Raw genomic sequence first — 17,049 nt, 5'->3', positions numbered from 1 at the left:
TTGGACGTGCGTTCTTTGCACGTAAACCCAGGCCATGGAGATGCCGGGGATTGAACCCGGGGCCTCACACATGCAAAGCGTGCGCTCTACTACTGAGCTACATCCCCGCTATTTGCACGACTTTCCGAAACTTGCAGGAAACGGGTCAAGATTTTTCAGCCAAGGGTTAGCATTTCTTCCAATCGCTGAACCACCTTTAGAAAAAAACTGTGAATTATTAGAGATACATCAGCTGACCTATTCAAGCTTCCGGCACGACACTCGGACTCGGTTTTCTGATGATACCAAGTAGAGACTCTGAAGCTTGTCCTTAATGCAAAGCTATTGCACATTTCCCACTTTAATCAGGCTAGAGAAAGTTGCCTATATTTGCCTGTACTATTGATTTGTGCAATGTTTGCTGAAAGTCCAGTTCCCATGGAAGACATGCCACTGAGTGGTAAAGTGATGCCCTTGCCTTAGGTTGCATGCAGTCTTTAGAATCTGCCGTGACAAAAAGCCTCTTCCTGCTATGTGACCTGGCAAAGAAACCAGTTTAAGCATCAAAGATTCCTTGAGAGTCTTGACACTACTAAGCTTGAATGTGTTCGCTAAAGATTTCTAGCCGTATTTGTAAAAGTTTGGAGATGCTGGGGATTGAACCCAGGACCTCATACATGCGAAGCATGCGCTCTACCACTGAGCTACATCCCCAAAAGTCTACTCGTGGGGTGGAGCACTCACAAGTATTTCTTTCACCGAGTGCCTGCAGGAACCAAATAAGGCGAAGCAAAAGCAGCCACCTGTTGGACGTGCGCTCTTTGCACGTAAACCCAGGCCATGGAGATGCCGGGGATTGAACCCGGGGCCTCACACATGCAAAGCGTGCACTCTACCACTGAGCTACATCCCCGCTATTTGCACGACTTTCCGAAACTTGCAGGAAACGGGTCAAGATTTTTCAGCCAAGGGTTAGCATTTCTTCCAATCGCTGAACCACCTTTAGAAAAAAACTGTGAATTATTAGAGATACATCAGCTGACCTATTCAAGCTTCCGGCACGACACTCGGACTCGGTTTTCTGATGATACCAAGTAGAGACTCTGAAGCTTGTCCTTAATGCAAAGCTATTGCACATTTCCCACTTTAATCAGGCTAGAGAAAGTTGCCTATATTTGCCTGTACTATTGATTTGTGCAATGTTTGCTGAAAGTCCAGTTCCCATGGAAGACATGCCACTGAGTGGTAAAGTGATGCCCTTGCCTTAGGTTGCATGCAGTCTTTAGAATCTGCCGTGACAAAAAGCCTCTTCCTGCTATGTGACCTGGCAAAGAAACCAGTTTAAGCATCAAAGATTCCTTGAGAGTCTTGACACTACTAAGCTTGAATGTGTTCGCTAAAGATTTCTAGCCGTATTTGTAAAAGTTTGGAGATGCTGGGGATTGAACCCAGGACCTCATACATGCGAAGCATGCGCTCTACCACTGAGCTACATCCCCAAAAGTCTACTCGTGGGGTGGAGCACTCACAAGTATTTCTTTCACCTGTTGGACGTGCGTTCTTTGCACGTAAACCCAGGCCATGGAGATGCCGGGGATTGAACCCGGGGCCTCACACATGCAAAGCGTGCGCTCTACCACTGAGCTACATCCCCGCTATTTGCACGACTTTCCGAAACTTGCAGGAAACGGGTCAAGATTTTTCAGCCAAGGGTTAGCATTTCTTCCAATCGCTGAACCACCTTTAGAAAAAAACTGTGAATTATTAGAGATACATCAGCTGACCTATTCAAGCTTCCGGCACGACACTCGGACTCGGTTTTCTGATGATACCAAGTAGAGACTCTGAAGCTTGTCCTTAATGCAAAGCTATTGCACATTTCCCACTTTAATCAGGCTAGAGAAAGTTGCCTATATTTGCCTGTACTATTGATTTGTGCAATGTTTGCTGAAAGTCCAGTTCCCATGGAAGACATGCCACTGAGTGGTAAAGTGATGCCCTTGCCTTAGGTTGCATGCAGTCTTTAGAATCTGCCGTGACAAAAAGCCTCTTCCTGCTATGTGACCTGGCAAAGAAACCAGTTTAAGCATCAAAGATTCCTTGAGAGTCTTGACACTACTAAGCTTGAATGTGTTCGCTAAAGATTTCTAGCCGTATTTGTAAAAGTTTGGAGATGCTGGGGATTGAACCCAGGACCTCATACATGCGAAGCATGCGCTCTACCACTGAGCTACATCCCCAAAAGTCTACTCGTGGGGTGGAGCACTCACAAGTATTTCTTTCACCGAGTGCCTGCAGGAACCAAATAAGGCGAAGCAAAAGCAGCCACCTGTTGGACGTGCGTTCTTTGCACGTAAACCCAGGCCATGGAGATGCCGGGGATTGAACCCGGGGCCTCACACATGCAAAGCGTGCGCTCTACCACTGAGCTACATCCCCGCTATTTGCACGACTTTCCGAAACTTGCAGGAAACGGGTCAAGATTTTTCAGCCAAGGGTTAGCATTTCTTCCAATCGCTGAACCACCTTTAGAAAAAAACTGTGAATTATTAGAGATACATCAGCTGACCTATTCAAGCTTCCGGCACGACACTCGGACTCGGTTTTCTGATGATACCAAGTAGAGACTCTGAAGCTTGTCCTTAATGCAAAGCTATTGCACATTTCCCACTTTAATCAGGCTAGAGAAAGTTGCCTATATTTGCCTGTACTATTGATTTGTGCAATGTTTGCTGAAAGTCCAGTTCCCATGGAAGACATGCCACTGAGTGGTAAAGTGATGCCCTTGCCTTAGGTTGCATGCAGTCTTTAGAATCTGCCGTGACAAAAAGCCTCTTCCTGCTATGTGACCTGGCAAAGAAACCAGTTTAAGCATCAAAGATTCCTTGAGAGTCTTGACACTACTAAGCTTGAATGTGTTCGCTAAAGATTTCTAGCCGTATTTGTAAAAGTTTGGAGATGCTGGGGATTGAACCCAGGACCTCATACATGCGAAGCATGCGCTCTACCACTGAGCTACATCCCCAAAAGTCTACTCGTGGGGTGGAGCACTCACAAGTATTTCTTTCACCGAGTGCCTGCAGGAACCAAATAAGGCGAAGCAAAAGCAGCCACCTGTTGGACGTGCGCTCTTTGCACGTAAACCCAGGCCATGGAGATGCCGGGGATTGAACCCGGGGCCTCACACATGCAAAGCGTGCGCTCTACCACTGAGCTACATCCCCGCTATTTGCACGACTTTCCGAAACTTGCAGGAAACGGGTCAAGATTTTTCAGCCAAGGGTTAGCATTTCTTCCAATCGCTGAACCACCTTTAGAAAAAAACTGTGAATTATTAGAGATACATCAGCTGACCTATTCAAGCTTCCGGCACGACACTCGGACTCGGTTTTCTGATGATACCAAGTAGAGACTCTGAAGCTTGTCCTTAATGCAAAGCTATTGCACATTTCCCACTTTAATCAGGCTAGAGAAAGTTGCCTATATTTGCCTGTACTATTGATTTGTGCAATGTTTGCTGAAAGTCCAGTTCCCATGGAAGACATGCCACTGAGTGGTAAAGTGATGCCCTTGCCTTAGGTTGCATGCAGTCTTTAGAATCTGCCGTGACAAAAAGCCTCTTCCTGCTATGTGACCTGGCAAAGAAACCAGTTTAAGCATCAAAGATTCCTTGAGAGTCTTGACACTACTAAGCTTGAATGTGTTCGCTAAAGATTTCTAGCCGTATTTGTAAAAGTTTGGAGATGCTGGGGATTGAACCCAGGACCTCATACATGCGAAGCATGCGCTCTACCACTGAGCTACATCCCCAAAAGTCTACTCGTGGGGTGGAGCACTCACAAGTATTTCTTTCACCTGTTGGACGTGCGTTCTTTGCACGTAAACCCAGGCCATGGAGATGCCGGGGATTGAACCCGGGGCCTCACACATGCAAAGCGTGCGCTCTACCACTGAGCTACATCCCCGCTATTTGCACGACTTTCCGAAACTTGCAGGAAACGGGTCAAGATTTTTCAGCCAAGGGTTAGCATTTCTTCCAATCGCTGAACCACCTTTAGAAAAAAACTGTGAATTATTAGAGATACATCAGCTGACCTATTCAAGCTTCCGGCACGACACTCGGACTCGGTTTTCTGATGATACCAAGTAGAGACTCTGAAGCTTGTCCTTAATGCAAAGCTATTGCACATTTCCCACTTTAATCAGGCTAGAGAAAGTTGCCTATATTTGCCTGTACTATTGATTTGTGCAATGTTTGCTGAAAGTCCAGTTCCCATGGAAGACATGCCACTGAGTGGTAAAGTGATGCCCTTGCCTTAGGTTGCATGCAGTCTTTAGAATCTGCCGTGACAAAAAGCCTCTTCCTGCTATGTGACCTGGCAAAGAAACCAGTTTAAGCATCAAAGATTCCTTGAGAGTCTTGACACTACTAAGCTTGAATGTGTTCGCTAAAGATTTCTAGCCGTATTTGTAAAAGTTTGGAGATGCTGGGGATTGAACCCAGGACCTCATACATGCGAAGCATGTGCTCTACCACTGAGCTACATCCCCAAAAGTCTACTCGTGGGGTGGAGCACTCACAAGTATTTCTTTCACCGAGTGCCTGCAGGAACCAAATAAGGCGAAGCAAAAGCAGCCACCTGTTGGACGTGCGTTCTTTGCACGTAAACCCAGGCCATGGAGATGCCGGGAATTGAACCCGGGGCCTCACACATGCAAAGCGTGCGCTCTACCACTGAGCTACATCCCCGCTATTTGCACGACTTTCCGAAACTTGCAGGAAACGGGTCAAGATTTTTCAGCCAAGGGTTAGCATTTCTTCCAATCGCTGAACCACCTTTAGAAAAAAACTGTGAATTATTAGAGATACATCAGCTGACCTATTCAAGCTTCCGGCACGACACTCGGACTCGGTTTTCTGATGATACCAAGTAGAGACTCTGAAGCTTGTCCTTAATGCAAAGCTATTGCACATTTCCCACTTTAATCAGGCTAGAGAAAGTTGCCTATATTTGCCTGTACTATTGATTTGTGCAATGTTTGCTGAAAGTCCAGTTCCCATGGAAGACATGCCACTGAGTGGTAAAGTGATGCCCTTGCCTTAGGTTGCATGCAGTCTTTAGAATCTGCCGTGACAAAAAGCCTCTTCCTGCTATGTGACCTGGCAAAGAAACCAGTTTAAGCATCAAAGATTCCTTGAGAGTCTTGACACTACTAAGCTTGAATGTGTTCGCTAAAGATTTCTAGCCGTATTTGTAAAAGTTTGGAGATGCTGGGGATTGAACCCAGGACCTCATACATGCGAAGCATGCGCTCTACCACTGAGCTACATCCCCAAAAGTCTACTCGTGGGGTGGAGCACTCACAAGTATTTCTTTCACCGAGTGCCTGCAGGAACCAAATAAGGCGAAGCAAAAGCAGCCACCTGTTGGACGTGCGTTCTTTGCACGTAAACCCAGGCCATGGAGATGCCGGGGATTGAACCCGGGGCCTAACACATGCAAAGCGTGCGCTCTACCACTGAGCTACATCCCCGCTATTTGCACGACTTTCCGAAACTTGCAGGAAACGGGTCAAGATTTTTCAGCCAAGGGTTAGCATTTCTTCCAATCGCTGAACCACCTTTAGAAAAAAACTGTGAATTATTAGAGATACATCAGCTGACCTATTCAAGCTTCCGGCACGACACTCGGACTCGGTTTTCTGATGATACCAAGTAGAGACTCTGAAGCTTGTCCTTAATGCAAAGCTATTGCACATTTCCCACTTTAATCAGGCTAGAGAAAGTTGCCTATATTTGCCTGTACTATTGATTTGTGCAATGTTTGCTGAAAGTCCAGTTCCCATGGAAGACATGCCACTGAGTGGTAAAGTGATGCCCTTGCCTTAGGTTGCATGCAGTCTTTAGAATCTGCCGTGACAAAAAGCCTCTTCCTGCTATGTGACCTGGCAAAGAAACCAGTTTAAGCATCAAAGATTCCTTGAGAGTCTTGACACTACTAAGCTTGAATGTGTTCGCTAAAGATTTCTAGCCGTATTTGTAAAAGTTTGGAGATGCTGGGGATTGAACCCAGGACCTCATACATGCGAAGCATGCGCTCTACCACTGAGCTACATCCCCAAAAGTCTACTCGTGGGGTGGAGCACTCACAAGTATTTCTTTCACCGAGTGCCTGCAGGAACCAAATAAGGCGAAGCAAAAGCAGCCACCTGTTGGACGTGCGTTCTTTGCACGTAAACCCAGGCCATGGAGATGCCGGGGATTGAACCCGGGGCCTCACACATGCAAAGCGTGCGCTCTACCACTGAGCTACATCCCCGCTATTTGCACGACTTTCCGAAACTTGCAGGAAACGGGTCAAGATTTTTCAGCCAAGGGTTAGCATTTCTTCCAATCGCTGAACCACCTTTAGAAAAAAACTGTGAATTATTAGAGATACATCAGCTGACCTATTCAAGCTTCCGGCACGACACTCGGACTCGGTTTTCTGATGATACCAAGTAGAGACTCTGAAGCTTGTCCTTAATGCAAAGCTATTGCACATTTCCCACTTTAATCAGGCTAGAGAAAGTTGCCTATATTTGCCTGTACTATTGATTTGTGCAATGTTTGCTGAAAGTCCAGTTCCCATGGAAGACATGCCACTGAGTGGTAAAGTGATGCCCTTGCCTTAGGTTGCATGCAGTCTTTAGAATCTGCCGTGACAAAAAGCCTCTTCCTGCTATGTGACCTGGCAAAGAAACCAGTTTAAGCATCAAAGATTCCTTGAGAGTCTTGACACTACTAAGCTTGAATGTGTTCGCTAAAGATTTCTAGCCGTATTTGTAAAAGTTTGGAGATGCTGGGGATTGAACCCAGGACCTCATACATGCGAAGCATGCGCTCTACCACTGAGCTACATCCCCAAAAGTCTACTTGTGGGGTGGAGCACTCACAAGTATTTCTTTCACCGAGTGCCTGCAGGAACCAAATAAGGCGAAGCAAAAGCAGCCACCTGTTGGACGTGCGTTCTTTGCACGTAAACCCAGGCCATGGAGATGCCGGGGATTGAACCTGGGGCCTCACACATGCAAAGCGTGCGCTCTACCACTGAGCTACATCCCCGCTATTTGCACGACTTTCCGAAACTTGCAGGAAACGGGTCAAGATTTTTCAGCCAAGGGTTAGCATTTCTTCCAATCGCTGAACCACCTTTAGAAAAAAACTGTGAATTATTAGAGATACATCAGCTGACCTATTCAAGCTTCCGGCACGACACTCGGACTCGGTTTTCTGATGATACCAAGTAGAGACTCTGAAGCTTGTCCTTAATGCAAAGCTATTGCACATTTCCCACTTTAATCAGGCTAGAGAAAGTTGCCTATATTTGCCTGTACTATTGATTTGTGCAATGTTTGCTGAAAGTCCAGTTCCCATGGAAGACATGCCACTGAGTGGTAAAGTGATGCCCTTGCCTTAGGTTGCATGCAGTCTTTAGAATCTGCCGTGACAAAAAGCCTCTTCCTGCTATGTGACCTGGCAAAGAAACCAGTTTAAGCATCAAAGATTCCTTGAGAGTCTTGACACTACTAAGCTTGAATGTGTTCGCTAAAGATTTCTAGCCGTATTTGTAAAAGTTTGGAGATGCTGGGGATTGAACCCAGGACCTCATACATGCGAAGCATGCGCTCTACCACTGAGCTACATCCCCAAAAGTCTACTTGTGGGGTGGAGCACTCACAAGTATTTCTTTCACCGAGTGCCTGCAGGAACCAAATAAGGCGAAGCAAAAGCAGCCACCTGTTGGACGTGCGCTCTTTGCACGTAAACCCAGGCCATGGAGATGCCGGGGATTGAACCCGGGGCCTCACACATGCAAAGCGTGCGCTCTACCACTGAGCTACATCCCCGCTATTTGCACGACTTTCCGAAACTTGCAGGAAACGGGTCAAGATTTTTCAGCCAAGGGTTAGCATTTCTTCCAATCGCTGAACCACCTTTAGAAAAAAACTGTGAATTATTAGAGATACATCAGCTGACCTATTCAAGCTTCCGGCACGACACTCGGACTCGGTTTTCTGATGATACCAAGTAGAGACTCTGAAGCTTGTCCTTAATGCAAAGCTATTGCACATTTCCCACTTTAATCAGGCTAGAGAAAGTTGCCTATATTTGCCTGTACTATTGATTTGTGCAATGTTTGCTGAAAGTCCAGTTCCCATGGAAGACATGCCACTGAGTGGTAAAGTGATGCCCTTGCCTTAGGTTGCATGCAGTCTTTAGAATCTGCCGTGACAAAAAGCCTCTTCCTGCTATGTGACCTGGCAAAGAAACCAGTTTAAGCATCAAAGATTCCTTGAGAGTCTTGACACTACTAAGCTTGAATGTGTTCGCTAAAGATTTCTAGCCGTATTTGTAAAAGTTTGGAGATGCTGGGGATTGAACCCAGGACCTCATACATGCGAAGCATGCGCTCTACCACTGAGCTACATCCCCAAAAGTCTACTCGTGGGGTGGAGCACTCACAAGTATTTCTTTCACCGAGTGCCTGCAGGAACCAAATAAGGCGAAGCAAAAGCAGCCACCTGTTGGACGTGCGTTCTTTGCACGTAAACCCAGGCCATGGAGATGCCGGGGATTGAACCCGGGGCCTCACACATGCAAAGCGTGCGCTCTACCACTGAGCTACATCCCCGCTATTTGCACGACTTTCCGAAACTTGCAGGAAACGGGTCAAGATTTTTCAGCCAAGGGTTAGCATTTCTTCCAATCGCTGAACCACCTTTAGAAAAAAACTGTGAATTATTAGAGATACATCAGCTGACCTATTCAAGCTTCCGGCACGACACTCGGACTCGGTTTTCTGATGATACCAAGTAGAGACTCTGAAGCTTGTCCTTAATGCAAAGCTATTGCACATTTCCCACTTTAATCAGGCTAGAGAAAGTTGCCTATATTTGCCTGTACTATTGATTTGTGCAATGTTTGCTGAAAGTCCAGTTCCCATGGAAGACATGCCACTGAGTGGTAAAGTGATGCCCTTGCCTTAGGTTGCATGCAGTCTTTAGAATCTGCCGTGACAAAAAGCCTCTTCCTGCTATGTGACCTGGCAAAGAAACCAGTTTAAGCATCAAAGATTCCTTGAGAGTCTTGACACTACTAAGCTTGAATGTGTTCGCTAAAGATTTCTAGCCGTATTTGTAAAAGTTTGGAGATGCTGGGGATTGAACCCAGGACCTCATACATGCGAAGCATGCGCTCTACCACTGAGCTACATCCCCAAAAGTCTACTCGTGGGGTGGAGCACTCACAAGTATTTCTTTCACCGAGTGCCTGCAGGAACCAAATAAGGCGAAGCAAAAGCAGCCACCTGTTGGACGTGCGTTCTTTGCACGTAAACCCAGGCCATGGAGATGCCGGGGATTGAACCCGGGGCCTCACACATGCAAAGCGTGCGCTCTACCACTGAGCTACATCCCCGCTATTTGCACGACTTTCCGAAACTTGCAGGAAACGGGTCAAGATTTTTCAGCCAAGGGTTAGCATTTCCTCCAATCGCTGAACCACCTTTAGAAAAAAACTGTGAATTATTAGAGATACATCAGCTGACCTATTCAAGCTTCCGGCACGACACTCGGACTCGGTTTTCTGATGATACCAAGTAGAGACTCTGAAGCTTGTCCTTAATGCAAAGCTATTGCACATTTCCCACTTTAATCAGGCTAGAGAAAGTTGCCTATATTTGCCTGTACTATTGATTTGTGCAATGTTTGCTGAAAGTCCAGTTCCCATGGAAGACATGCCACTGAGTGGTAAAGTGATGCCCTTGCCTTAGGTTGCATGCAGTCTTTAGAATCTGCCGTGACAAAAAGCCTCTTCCTGCTATGTGACCTGGCAAAGAAACCAGTTTAAGCATCAAAGATTCCTTGAGAGTCTTGACACTACTAAGCTTGAATGTGTTCGCTAAAGATTTCTAGCCGTATTTGTAAAAGTTTGGAGATGCTGGGGATTGAACCCAGGACCTCATACATGCGAAGCATGCGCTCTACCACTGAGCTACATCCCCAAAAGTCTACTCGTGGGGTGGAGCACTCACAAGTATTTCTTTCACCGAGTGCCTGCAGGAACCAAATAAGGCAAAGCAAAAGCAGCCACCTGTTGGACGTGCGTTCTTTGCACGTAAACCCAGGCCATGGAGATGCCGGGGATTGAACCCGGGGCCTCACACACGCAAAGCGTGCGCTCTACCACTGAGCTACATCCCCGCTATTTGCACGACTTTCCGAAACTTGCAGGAAACGGGTCAAGATTTTTCAGCCAAGGGTTAGCATTTCTTCCAATCGCTGAACCACCTTTAGAAAAAAACTGTGAATTATTAGAGATACATCAGCTGACCTATTCAAGCTTCCGGCACGACACTCGGACTCGGTTTTCTGATGATACCAAGTAGAGACTCTGAAGCTTGTCCTTAATGCAAAGCTATTGCACATTTCCCACTTTAATCAGGCTAGAGAAAGTTGCCTATATTTGCCTGTACTATTGATTTGTGCAATGTTTGCTGAAAGTCCAGTTCCCATGGAAGACATGCCACTGAGTGGTAAAGTGATGCCCTTGCCTTAGGTTGCATGCAGTCTTTAGAATCTGCCGTGACAAAAAGCCTCTTCCTGCTATGTGACCTGGCAAAGAAACCAGTTTAAGCATCAAAGATTCCTTGAGAGTCTTGACACTACTAAGCTTGAATGTGTTCGCTAAAGATTTCTAGCCATATTTGTAAAAGTTTGGAGATGCTGGGGATTGAACCCAGGACCTCATACATGCGAAGCATGCGCTCTACCACTGAGCTACATCCCCAAAAGTCTACTCGTGGGGTGGAGCACTCACAAGTATTTCTTTCACCGAGTGCCTGCAGGAACCAAATAAGGCGAAGCAAAAGCAGCCACCTGTTGGACGTGCGTTCTTTGCACGTAAACCCAGGCCATGGAGATGCCGGGGATTGAACCCGGGGCCTCACACATGCAAAGCGTGCGCTCTACCACTGAGCTACATCCCCGCTATTTGCACGACTTTCCGAAACTTGCAGGAAACGGGTCAAGATTTTTCAGCCAAGGGTTAGCATTTCTTCCAATCGCTGAACCACCTTTAGAAAAAAACTGTGAATTATTAGAGATACATCAGCTGACCTATTCAAGCTTCCGGCACGACACTCGGACTCGGTTTTCTGATGATACCAAGTAGAGACTCTGAAGCTTGTCCTTAATGCAAAGCTATTGCACATTTCCCACTTTAATCAGGCTAGAGAAAGTTGCCTATATTTGCCTGTACTATTGATTTGTGCAATGTTTGCTGAAAGTCCAGTTCCCATGGAAGACATGCCACTGAGTGGTAAAGTGATGCCCTTGCCTTAGGTTGCATGCAGTCTTTAGAATCTGCCGTGACAAAAAGCCTCTTCCTGCTATGTGACCTGGCAAAGAAACCAGTTTAAGCATCAAAGATTCCTTGAGAGTCTTGACACTACTAAGCTTGAATGTGTTCGCTAAAGATTTCTAGCCGTATTTGTAAAAGTTTGGAGATGCTGGGGATTGAACCCAGGACCTCATACATGCGAAGCATGCGCTCTACCACTGAGCTACATCCCCAAAAGTCTACTCGTGGGGTGGAGCACTCACAAGTATTTCTTTCACCGAGTGCCTGCAGGAACCAAATAAGGCGAAGCAAAAGCAGCCACCTGTTGGACGTGCGTTCTTTGCACGTAAACCCAGGCCATGGAGATGCCGGGGATTGAACCCGGGGCCTCACACATGCAAAGCGTGCGCTCTACCACTGAGCTACATCCCCGCTATTTGCACGACTTTCCGAAACTTGCAGGAAACGGGTCAAGATTTTTCAGCCAAGGGTTAGCATTTCTTCCAATCGCTGAACCACCTTTAGAAAAAAACTGTGAATTATTAGAGATACATCAGCTGACCTATTCAAGCTTCCGGCACGACACTCGGACTCGGTTTTCTGATGATACCAAGTAGAGACTCTGAAGCTTGTCCTTAATGCAAAGCTATTGCACATTTCCCACTTTAATCAGGCTAGAGAAAGTTGCCTATATTTGCCTGTACTATTGATTTGTGCAATGTTTGCTGAAAGTCCAGTTCCCATGGAAGACATGCCACTGAGTGGTAAAGTGATGCCCTTGCCTTAGGTTGCATGCAGTCTTTAGAATCTGCCGTGACAAAAAGCCTCTTCCTGCTATGTGACCTGGCAAAGAAACCAGTTTAAGCATCAAAGATTCCTTGAGAGTCTTGACACTACTAAGCTTGAATGTGTTCGCTAAAGATTTCTAGCCGTATTTGTAAAAGTTTGGAGATGCTGGGGATTGAACCCAGGACCTCATACATGCGAAGCATGCGCTCTACCACTGAGCTACATCCCCAAAAGTCTACTCGTGGGGTGGAGCACTCACAAGTATTTCTTTCACCGAGTGCCTGCAGGAACCAAATAAGGCGAAGCAAAAGCAGCCACCTGTTGGACGTGCGCTCTTTGCACGTAAACCCAGGCCATGGAGATGCCGGGGATTGAACCCGGGGCCTCACACATGCAAAGCGTGCGCTCTACCACTGAGCTACATCCCCGCTATTTGCACGACTTTCCGAAACTTGCAGGAAACGGGTCAAGATTTTTCAGCCAAGGGTTAGCATTTCTTCCAATCGCTGAACCACCTTTAGAAAAAAACTGTGAATTATTAGAGATACATCAGCTGACCTATTCAAGCTTCCGGCACGACACTCGGACTCGGTTTTCTGATGATACCAAGTAGAGACTCTGAAGCTTGTCCTTAATGCAAAGCTATTGCACATTTCCCACTTTAATCAGGCTAGAGAAAGTTGCCTATATTTGCCTGTACTATTGATTTGTGCAATGTTTGCTGAAAGTCCAGTTCCCATGGAAGACATGCCACTGAGTGGTAAAGTGATGCCCTTGCCTTAGGTTGCATGCAGTCTTTAGAATCTGCCGTGACAAAAAGCCTCTTCCTGCTATGTGACCTGGCAAAGAAACCAGTTTAAGCATCAAAGATTCCTTGAGAGTCTTGACACTACTAAGCTTGAATGTGTTCGCTAAAGATTTCTAGCCGTATTTGTAAAAGTTTGGAGATGCTGGGGATTGAACCCAGGACCTCATACATGCGAAGCATGCGCTCTACCACTGAGCTACATCCCCAAAAGTCTACTCGTGGGGTGGAGCACTCACAAGTATTTCTTTCACCTGTTGGACGTGCGTTCTTTGCACGTAAACCCAGGCCATGGAGATGCCGGGGATTGAACCCGGGGCCTCACACATGCAAAGCGTGCGCTCTACCACTGAGCTACATCCCCGCTATTTGCACGACTTTCCGAAACTTGCAGGAAACGGGTCAAGATTTTTCAGCCAAGGGTTAGCATTTCTTCCAATCGCTGAACCACCTTTAGAAAAAAACTGTGAATTATTAGAGATACATCAGCTGACCTATTCAAGCTTCCGGCACGACACTCGGACTCGGTTTTCTGATGATACCAAGTAGAGACTCTGAAGCTTGTCCTTAATGCAAAGCTATTGCACATTTCCCACTTTAATCAGGCTAGAGAAAGTTGCCTATATTTGCCTGTACTATTGATTTGTGCAATGTTTGCTGAAAGTCCAGTTCCCATGGAAGACATGCCACTGAGTGGTAAAGTGATGCCCTTGCCTTAGGTTGCATGCAGTCTTTAGAATCTGCCGTGACAAAAAGCCTCTTCCTGCTATGTGACCTGGCAAAGAAACCAGTTTAAGCATCAAAGATTCCTTGAGAGTCTTGACACTACTAAGCTTGAATGTGTTCGCTAAAGATTTCTAGCCGTATTTGTAAAAGTTTGGAGATGCTGGGGATTGAACCCAGGACCTCATACATGCGAAGCATGTGCTCTACCACTGAGCTACATCCCCAAAAGTCTACTCGTGGGGTGGAGCACTCACAAGTATTTCTTTCACCGAGTGCCTGCAGGAACCAAATAAGGCGAAGCAAAAGCAGCCACCTGTTGGACGTGCGTTCTTTGCACGTAAACCCAGGCCATGGAGATGCCGGGGATTGAACCCGGGGCCTCACACATGCAAAGCGTGCGCTCTACCACTGAGCTACATCCCCGCTATTTGCACGACTTTCCGAAACTTGCAGGAAACGGGTCAAGATTTTTCAGCCAAGGGTTAGCATTTCTTCCAATCGCTGAACCACCTTTAGAAAAAAACTGTGAATTATTAGAGATACATCAGCTGACCTATTCAAGCTTCCGGCACGACACTCGGACTCGGTTTTCTGATGATACCAAGTAGAGACTCTGAAGCTTGTCCTTAATGCAAAGCTATTGCACATTTCCCACTTTAATCAGGCTAGAGAAAGTTGCCTATATTTGCCTGTACTATTGATTTGTGCAATGTTTGCTGAAAGTCCAGTTCCCATGGAAGACATGCCACTGAGTGGTAAAGTGATGCCCTTGCCTTAGGTTGCATGCAGTCTTTAGAATCTGCCGTGACAAAAAGCCTCTTCCTGCTATGTGACCTGGCAAAGAAACCAGTTTAAGCATCAAAGATTCCTTGAGAGTCTTGACACTACTAAGCTTGAATGTGTTCGCTAAAGATTTCTAGCCGTATTTGTAAAAGTTTGGAGATGCTGGGGATTGAACCCAGGACCTCATACATGCGAAGCATGCGCTCTACCACTGAGCTACATCCCCAAAAGTCTACTCGTGGGGTGGAGCACTCACAAGTATTTCTTTCACCGAGTGCCTGCAGGAACCAAATAAGGCGAAGCAAAAGCAGCCACCTGTTGGACGTGCGTTCTTTGCACGTAAACCCAGGCCATGGAGATGCCGGGGATTGAACCCGGGGCCTAACACATGCAAAGCGTGCGCTCTACCACTGAGCTACATCCCCGCTATTTGCACGACTTTCCGAAACTTGCAGGAAACGGGTCAAGATTTTTCAGCCAAGGGTTAGCATTTCTTCCAATCGCTGAACCACCTTTAGAAAAAAACTGTGAATTATTAGAGATACATCAGCTGACCTATTCAAGCTTCCGGCACGACACTCGGACTCGGTTTTCTGATGATACCAAGTAGAGACTCTGAAGCTTGTCCTTAATGCAAAGCTATTGCACATTTCCCACTTTAATCAGGCTAGAGAAAGTTGCCTATATTTGCCTGTACTATTGATTTGTGCAATGTTTGCTGAAAGTCCAGTTCCCATGGAAGACATGCCACTGAGTGGTAAAGTGATGCCCTTGCCTTAGGTTGCATGCAGTCTTTAGAATCTGCCGTGACAAAAAGCCTCTTCCTGCTATGTGACCTGGCAAAGAAACCAGTTTAAGCATCAAAGATTCCTTGAGAGTCTTGACACTACTAAGCTTGAATGTGTTCGCTAAAGATTTCTAGCCGTATTTGTAAAAGTTTGGAGATGCTGGGGATTGAACCCAGGACCTCATACATGCGAAGCATGCGCTCTACCACTGAGCTACATCCCCAAAAGTCTACTCGTGGGGTGGAGCACTCACAAGTATTTCTTTCACCGAGTGCCTGCAGGAACCAAACAAGGCGAAGCAAAAGCAGCCACCTGTTGGACGTGCGTTCTTTGCACGTAAACCCAGGCCATGGAGATGCCGGGGATTGAACCCGGGGCCTCACACATGCAAAGCGTGCGCTCTACCACTGAGCTACATCCCCGCTATTTGCACGACTTTCCGAAACTTGCAGGAAACGGGTCAAGATTTTTCAGCCAAGGGTTAGCATTTCTTCCAATCGCTGAACCACCTTTAGAAAAAAACTGTGAATTATTAGAGATACATCAGCTGACCTATTCAAGCTTCCGGCACGACACTCGGACTCGGTTTTCTGATGATACCAAGTAGAGACTCTGAAGCTTGTCCTTAATGCAAAGCTATTGCACATTTCCCACTTTAATCAGGCTAGAGAAAGTTGCCTATATTTGCCTGTACTATTGATTTGTGCAATGTTTGCTGAAAGTCCAGTTCCCATGGAAGACATGCCACTGAGTGGTAAAGTGATGCCCTTGCCTTAGGTTGCATGCAGTCTTTAGAATCTGCCGTGACAAAAAGCCTCTTCCTGCTATGTGACCTGGCAAAGAAACCAGTTTAAGCATCAAAGATTCCTTGAGAGTCTTGACACTACTAAGCTTGAATGTGTTCGCTAAAGATTTCTAGCCGTATTTGTAAAAGTTTGGAGATGCTGGGGATTGAACCCAGGACCTCATACATGCGAAGCATGCGCTCTACCACTGAGCTACATCCCCAAAAGTCTACTCGTGGGGTGGAGCACTCACAAGTATTTCTTTCACCGAGTGCCTGCAGGAACCAAATAAGGCGAAGCAAAAGCAGCCACCTGTTGGACGTGCGTTCTTTGCACGTAAACCCAGGCCATGGAGATGCCGGGGATTGAACCTGGGGCCTCACACATGCAAAGCGTGCGCTCTACCACTGAGCTACATCCCCGCTATTTGCACGACTTTCCGAAACTTGCAGGAAACGGGTCAAGATTTTTCAGCCAAGGGTTAGCATTTCTTCCAATCGCTGAACCACCTTTAGAAAAAAACTGTGAATTATTAGAGATACATCAGCTGACCTATTCAAGCTTCCGGCACGACACTCGGACTCGGTTTTCTGATGATACCAAGTAGAGACTCTGAAGCTTGTCCTTAATGCAAAGCTATTGCACATTTCCCACTTTAATCAGGCTAGAGAAAGTTGCCTATATTTGCCTGTACTATTGATTTGTGCAATGTTTGCTGAAAGTCCAGTTCCCATGGAAGACATGCCACTGAGTGGTAAAGTGATGCCCTTGCCTTAGGTTGCATGCAGTCTTTAGAATCTGCCGTGACAAAAAGCCTCTTCCTGCTATGTGACCTGGCAAAGAAACCAGTTTAAGCATCAAAGATTCCTTGAGAGTCTTGACACTACTAAGCTTGAATGTGTTCGCTAAAGATTTCTAGCCGTATTTGTAAAAGTTTGGAGATGCTGGGGATTGAACCCAGGACCTCATACATGCGAAGCATGCGCTCTACCACTGAGCTACATCCCCAAA

At 46.4% G+C, this 17,049-nt stretch overlaps 39 non-coding genes across 39 annotated transcripts; all 39 read right to left on the bottom strand.

Moving 5' to 3' along the window:
• Positions 1–621: 621 nt before the first annotated feature.
• On the bottom strand, positions 622–693 carry TRNAA-CGC (transfer RNA alanine (anticodon CGC)). Its single transcript has one exon. It is a non-coding gene; the product is annotated as a tRNA-Ala (tRNA).
• A 127-nt stretch (positions 694–820) lies between these two features.
• Positions 821–892, bottom strand: TRNAA-UGC (transfer RNA alanine (anticodon UGC)). The gene has a single exon. It is a non-coding gene; the product is annotated as a tRNA-Ala (tRNA).
• A 514-nt stretch (positions 893–1,406) lies between these two features.
• On the bottom strand, positions 1,407–1,478 carry TRNAA-CGC (transfer RNA alanine (anticodon CGC)). The gene has a single exon. It is a non-coding gene; the product is annotated as a tRNA-Ala (tRNA).
• Positions 1,479–1,561: 83 nt separating this feature from the next.
• TRNAA-UGC (transfer RNA alanine (anticodon UGC)) lies at positions 1,562–1,633 on the bottom strand. Its single transcript has one exon. It is a non-coding gene; the product is annotated as a tRNA-Ala (tRNA).
• Positions 1,634–2,147: 514 nt separating this feature from the next.
• TRNAA-CGC (transfer RNA alanine (anticodon CGC)) lies at positions 2,148–2,219 on the bottom strand. Its single transcript has one exon. It is a non-coding gene; the product is annotated as a tRNA-Ala (tRNA).
• A 127-nt stretch (positions 2,220–2,346) lies between these two features.
• On the bottom strand, positions 2,347–2,418 carry TRNAA-UGC (transfer RNA alanine (anticodon UGC)). The gene has a single exon. It is a non-coding gene; the product is annotated as a tRNA-Ala (tRNA).
• A 514-nt stretch (positions 2,419–2,932) lies between these two features.
• Positions 2,933–3,004, bottom strand: TRNAA-CGC (transfer RNA alanine (anticodon CGC)). The gene has a single exon. It is a non-coding gene; the product is annotated as a tRNA-Ala (tRNA).
• Positions 3,005–3,131: 127 nt separating this feature from the next.
• On the bottom strand, positions 3,132–3,203 carry TRNAA-UGC (transfer RNA alanine (anticodon UGC)). The gene has a single exon. It is a non-coding gene; the product is annotated as a tRNA-Ala (tRNA).
• Positions 3,204–3,717: 514 nt separating this feature from the next.
• TRNAA-CGC (transfer RNA alanine (anticodon CGC)) lies at positions 3,718–3,789 on the bottom strand. Its single transcript has one exon. It is a non-coding gene; the product is annotated as a tRNA-Ala (tRNA).
• An 83-nt stretch (positions 3,790–3,872) lies between these two features.
• TRNAA-UGC (transfer RNA alanine (anticodon UGC)) lies at positions 3,873–3,944 on the bottom strand. Its single transcript has one exon. It is a non-coding gene; the product is annotated as a tRNA-Ala (tRNA).
• A 514-nt stretch (positions 3,945–4,458) lies between these two features.
• Positions 4,459–4,530, bottom strand: TRNAA-CGC (transfer RNA alanine (anticodon CGC)). Its single transcript has one exon. It is a non-coding gene; the product is annotated as a tRNA-Ala (tRNA).
• Positions 4,531–4,657: 127 nt separating this feature from the next.
• Positions 4,658–4,729, bottom strand: TRNAA-UGC (transfer RNA alanine (anticodon UGC)). Its single transcript has one exon. It is a non-coding gene; the product is annotated as a tRNA-Ala (tRNA).
• A 514-nt stretch (positions 4,730–5,243) lies between these two features.
• On the bottom strand, positions 5,244–5,315 carry TRNAA-CGC (transfer RNA alanine (anticodon CGC)). Its single transcript has one exon. It is a non-coding gene; the product is annotated as a tRNA-Ala (tRNA).
• A 713-nt stretch (positions 5,316–6,028) lies between these two features.
• Positions 6,029–6,100, bottom strand: TRNAA-CGC (transfer RNA alanine (anticodon CGC)). The gene has a single exon. It is a non-coding gene; the product is annotated as a tRNA-Ala (tRNA).
• A 127-nt stretch (positions 6,101–6,227) lies between these two features.
• Positions 6,228–6,299, bottom strand: TRNAA-UGC (transfer RNA alanine (anticodon UGC)). Its single transcript has one exon. It is a non-coding gene; the product is annotated as a tRNA-Ala (tRNA).
• Positions 6,300–6,813: 514 nt separating this feature from the next.
• TRNAA-CGC (transfer RNA alanine (anticodon CGC)) lies at positions 6,814–6,885 on the bottom strand. Its single transcript has one exon. It is a non-coding gene; the product is annotated as a tRNA-Ala (tRNA).
• A 713-nt stretch (positions 6,886–7,598) lies between these two features.
• On the bottom strand, positions 7,599–7,670 carry TRNAA-CGC (transfer RNA alanine (anticodon CGC)). The gene has a single exon. It is a non-coding gene; the product is annotated as a tRNA-Ala (tRNA).
• A 127-nt stretch (positions 7,671–7,797) lies between these two features.
• On the bottom strand, positions 7,798–7,869 carry TRNAA-UGC (transfer RNA alanine (anticodon UGC)). Its single transcript has one exon. It is a non-coding gene; the product is annotated as a tRNA-Ala (tRNA).
• Positions 7,870–8,383: 514 nt separating this feature from the next.
• Positions 8,384–8,455, bottom strand: TRNAA-CGC (transfer RNA alanine (anticodon CGC)). The gene has a single exon. It is a non-coding gene; the product is annotated as a tRNA-Ala (tRNA).
• Positions 8,456–8,582: 127 nt separating this feature from the next.
• Positions 8,583–8,654, bottom strand: TRNAA-UGC (transfer RNA alanine (anticodon UGC)). Its single transcript has one exon. It is a non-coding gene; the product is annotated as a tRNA-Ala (tRNA).
• Positions 8,655–9,168: 514 nt separating this feature from the next.
• TRNAA-CGC (transfer RNA alanine (anticodon CGC)) lies at positions 9,169–9,240 on the bottom strand. The gene has a single exon. It is a non-coding gene; the product is annotated as a tRNA-Ala (tRNA).
• A 127-nt stretch (positions 9,241–9,367) lies between these two features.
• TRNAA-UGC (transfer RNA alanine (anticodon UGC)) lies at positions 9,368–9,439 on the bottom strand. Its single transcript has one exon. It is a non-coding gene; the product is annotated as a tRNA-Ala (tRNA).
• A 514-nt stretch (positions 9,440–9,953) lies between these two features.
• On the bottom strand, positions 9,954–10,025 carry TRNAA-CGC (transfer RNA alanine (anticodon CGC)). Its single transcript has one exon. It is a non-coding gene; the product is annotated as a tRNA-Ala (tRNA).
• A 127-nt stretch (positions 10,026–10,152) lies between these two features.
• TRNAA-UGC (transfer RNA alanine (anticodon UGC)) lies at positions 10,153–10,224 on the bottom strand. Its single transcript has one exon. It is a non-coding gene; the product is annotated as a tRNA-Ala (tRNA).
• A 514-nt stretch (positions 10,225–10,738) lies between these two features.
• Positions 10,739–10,810, bottom strand: TRNAA-CGC (transfer RNA alanine (anticodon CGC)). Its single transcript has one exon. It is a non-coding gene; the product is annotated as a tRNA-Ala (tRNA).
• A 127-nt stretch (positions 10,811–10,937) lies between these two features.
• Positions 10,938–11,009, bottom strand: TRNAA-UGC (transfer RNA alanine (anticodon UGC)). Its single transcript has one exon. It is a non-coding gene; the product is annotated as a tRNA-Ala (tRNA).
• Positions 11,010–11,523: 514 nt separating this feature from the next.
• TRNAA-CGC (transfer RNA alanine (anticodon CGC)) lies at positions 11,524–11,595 on the bottom strand. The gene has a single exon. It is a non-coding gene; the product is annotated as a tRNA-Ala (tRNA).
• A 127-nt stretch (positions 11,596–11,722) lies between these two features.
• TRNAA-UGC (transfer RNA alanine (anticodon UGC)) lies at positions 11,723–11,794 on the bottom strand. The gene has a single exon. It is a non-coding gene; the product is annotated as a tRNA-Ala (tRNA).
• Positions 11,795–12,308: 514 nt separating this feature from the next.
• TRNAA-CGC (transfer RNA alanine (anticodon CGC)) lies at positions 12,309–12,380 on the bottom strand. The gene has a single exon. It is a non-coding gene; the product is annotated as a tRNA-Ala (tRNA).
• A 127-nt stretch (positions 12,381–12,507) lies between these two features.
• TRNAA-UGC (transfer RNA alanine (anticodon UGC)) lies at positions 12,508–12,579 on the bottom strand. The gene has a single exon. It is a non-coding gene; the product is annotated as a tRNA-Ala (tRNA).
• A 514-nt stretch (positions 12,580–13,093) lies between these two features.
• Positions 13,094–13,165, bottom strand: TRNAA-CGC (transfer RNA alanine (anticodon CGC)). The gene has a single exon. It is a non-coding gene; the product is annotated as a tRNA-Ala (tRNA).
• Positions 13,166–13,248: 83 nt separating this feature from the next.
• On the bottom strand, positions 13,249–13,320 carry TRNAA-UGC (transfer RNA alanine (anticodon UGC)). Its single transcript has one exon. It is a non-coding gene; the product is annotated as a tRNA-Ala (tRNA).
• Positions 13,321–13,834: 514 nt separating this feature from the next.
• Positions 13,835–13,906, bottom strand: TRNAA-CGC (transfer RNA alanine (anticodon CGC)). Its single transcript has one exon. It is a non-coding gene; the product is annotated as a tRNA-Ala (tRNA).
• Positions 13,907–14,033: 127 nt separating this feature from the next.
• TRNAA-UGC (transfer RNA alanine (anticodon UGC)) lies at positions 14,034–14,105 on the bottom strand. The gene has a single exon. It is a non-coding gene; the product is annotated as a tRNA-Ala (tRNA).
• Positions 14,106–14,619: 514 nt separating this feature from the next.
• On the bottom strand, positions 14,620–14,691 carry TRNAA-CGC (transfer RNA alanine (anticodon CGC)). The gene has a single exon. It is a non-coding gene; the product is annotated as a tRNA-Ala (tRNA).
• Positions 14,692–15,404: 713 nt separating this feature from the next.
• Positions 15,405–15,476, bottom strand: TRNAA-CGC (transfer RNA alanine (anticodon CGC)). The gene has a single exon. It is a non-coding gene; the product is annotated as a tRNA-Ala (tRNA).
• Positions 15,477–15,603: 127 nt separating this feature from the next.
• TRNAA-UGC (transfer RNA alanine (anticodon UGC)) lies at positions 15,604–15,675 on the bottom strand. Its single transcript has one exon. It is a non-coding gene; the product is annotated as a tRNA-Ala (tRNA).
• Positions 15,676–16,189: 514 nt separating this feature from the next.
• TRNAA-CGC (transfer RNA alanine (anticodon CGC)) lies at positions 16,190–16,261 on the bottom strand. Its single transcript has one exon. It is a non-coding gene; the product is annotated as a tRNA-Ala (tRNA).
• Positions 16,262–16,974: 713 nt separating this feature from the next.
• Positions 16,975–17,046, bottom strand: TRNAA-CGC (transfer RNA alanine (anticodon CGC)). Its single transcript has one exon. It is a non-coding gene; the product is annotated as a tRNA-Ala (tRNA).
• Between the last annotated feature and the right edge of the window lie 3 nt (positions 17,047–17,049).

This window comes from Ranitomeya imitator, chromosome 1 (genome assembly GCF_032444005.1).
Source record: "Ranitomeya imitator isolate aRanImi1 chromosome 1, aRanImi1.pri, whole genome shotgun sequence".
Lineage (NCBI taxonomy): Eukaryota > Metazoa > Chordata > Amphibia > Anura > Dendrobatidae > Ranitomeya > Ranitomeya imitator.
Note: the sequence above shows the minus strand (reverse complement) of the source record. Positions and strands in the feature narration are given on the sequence as shown.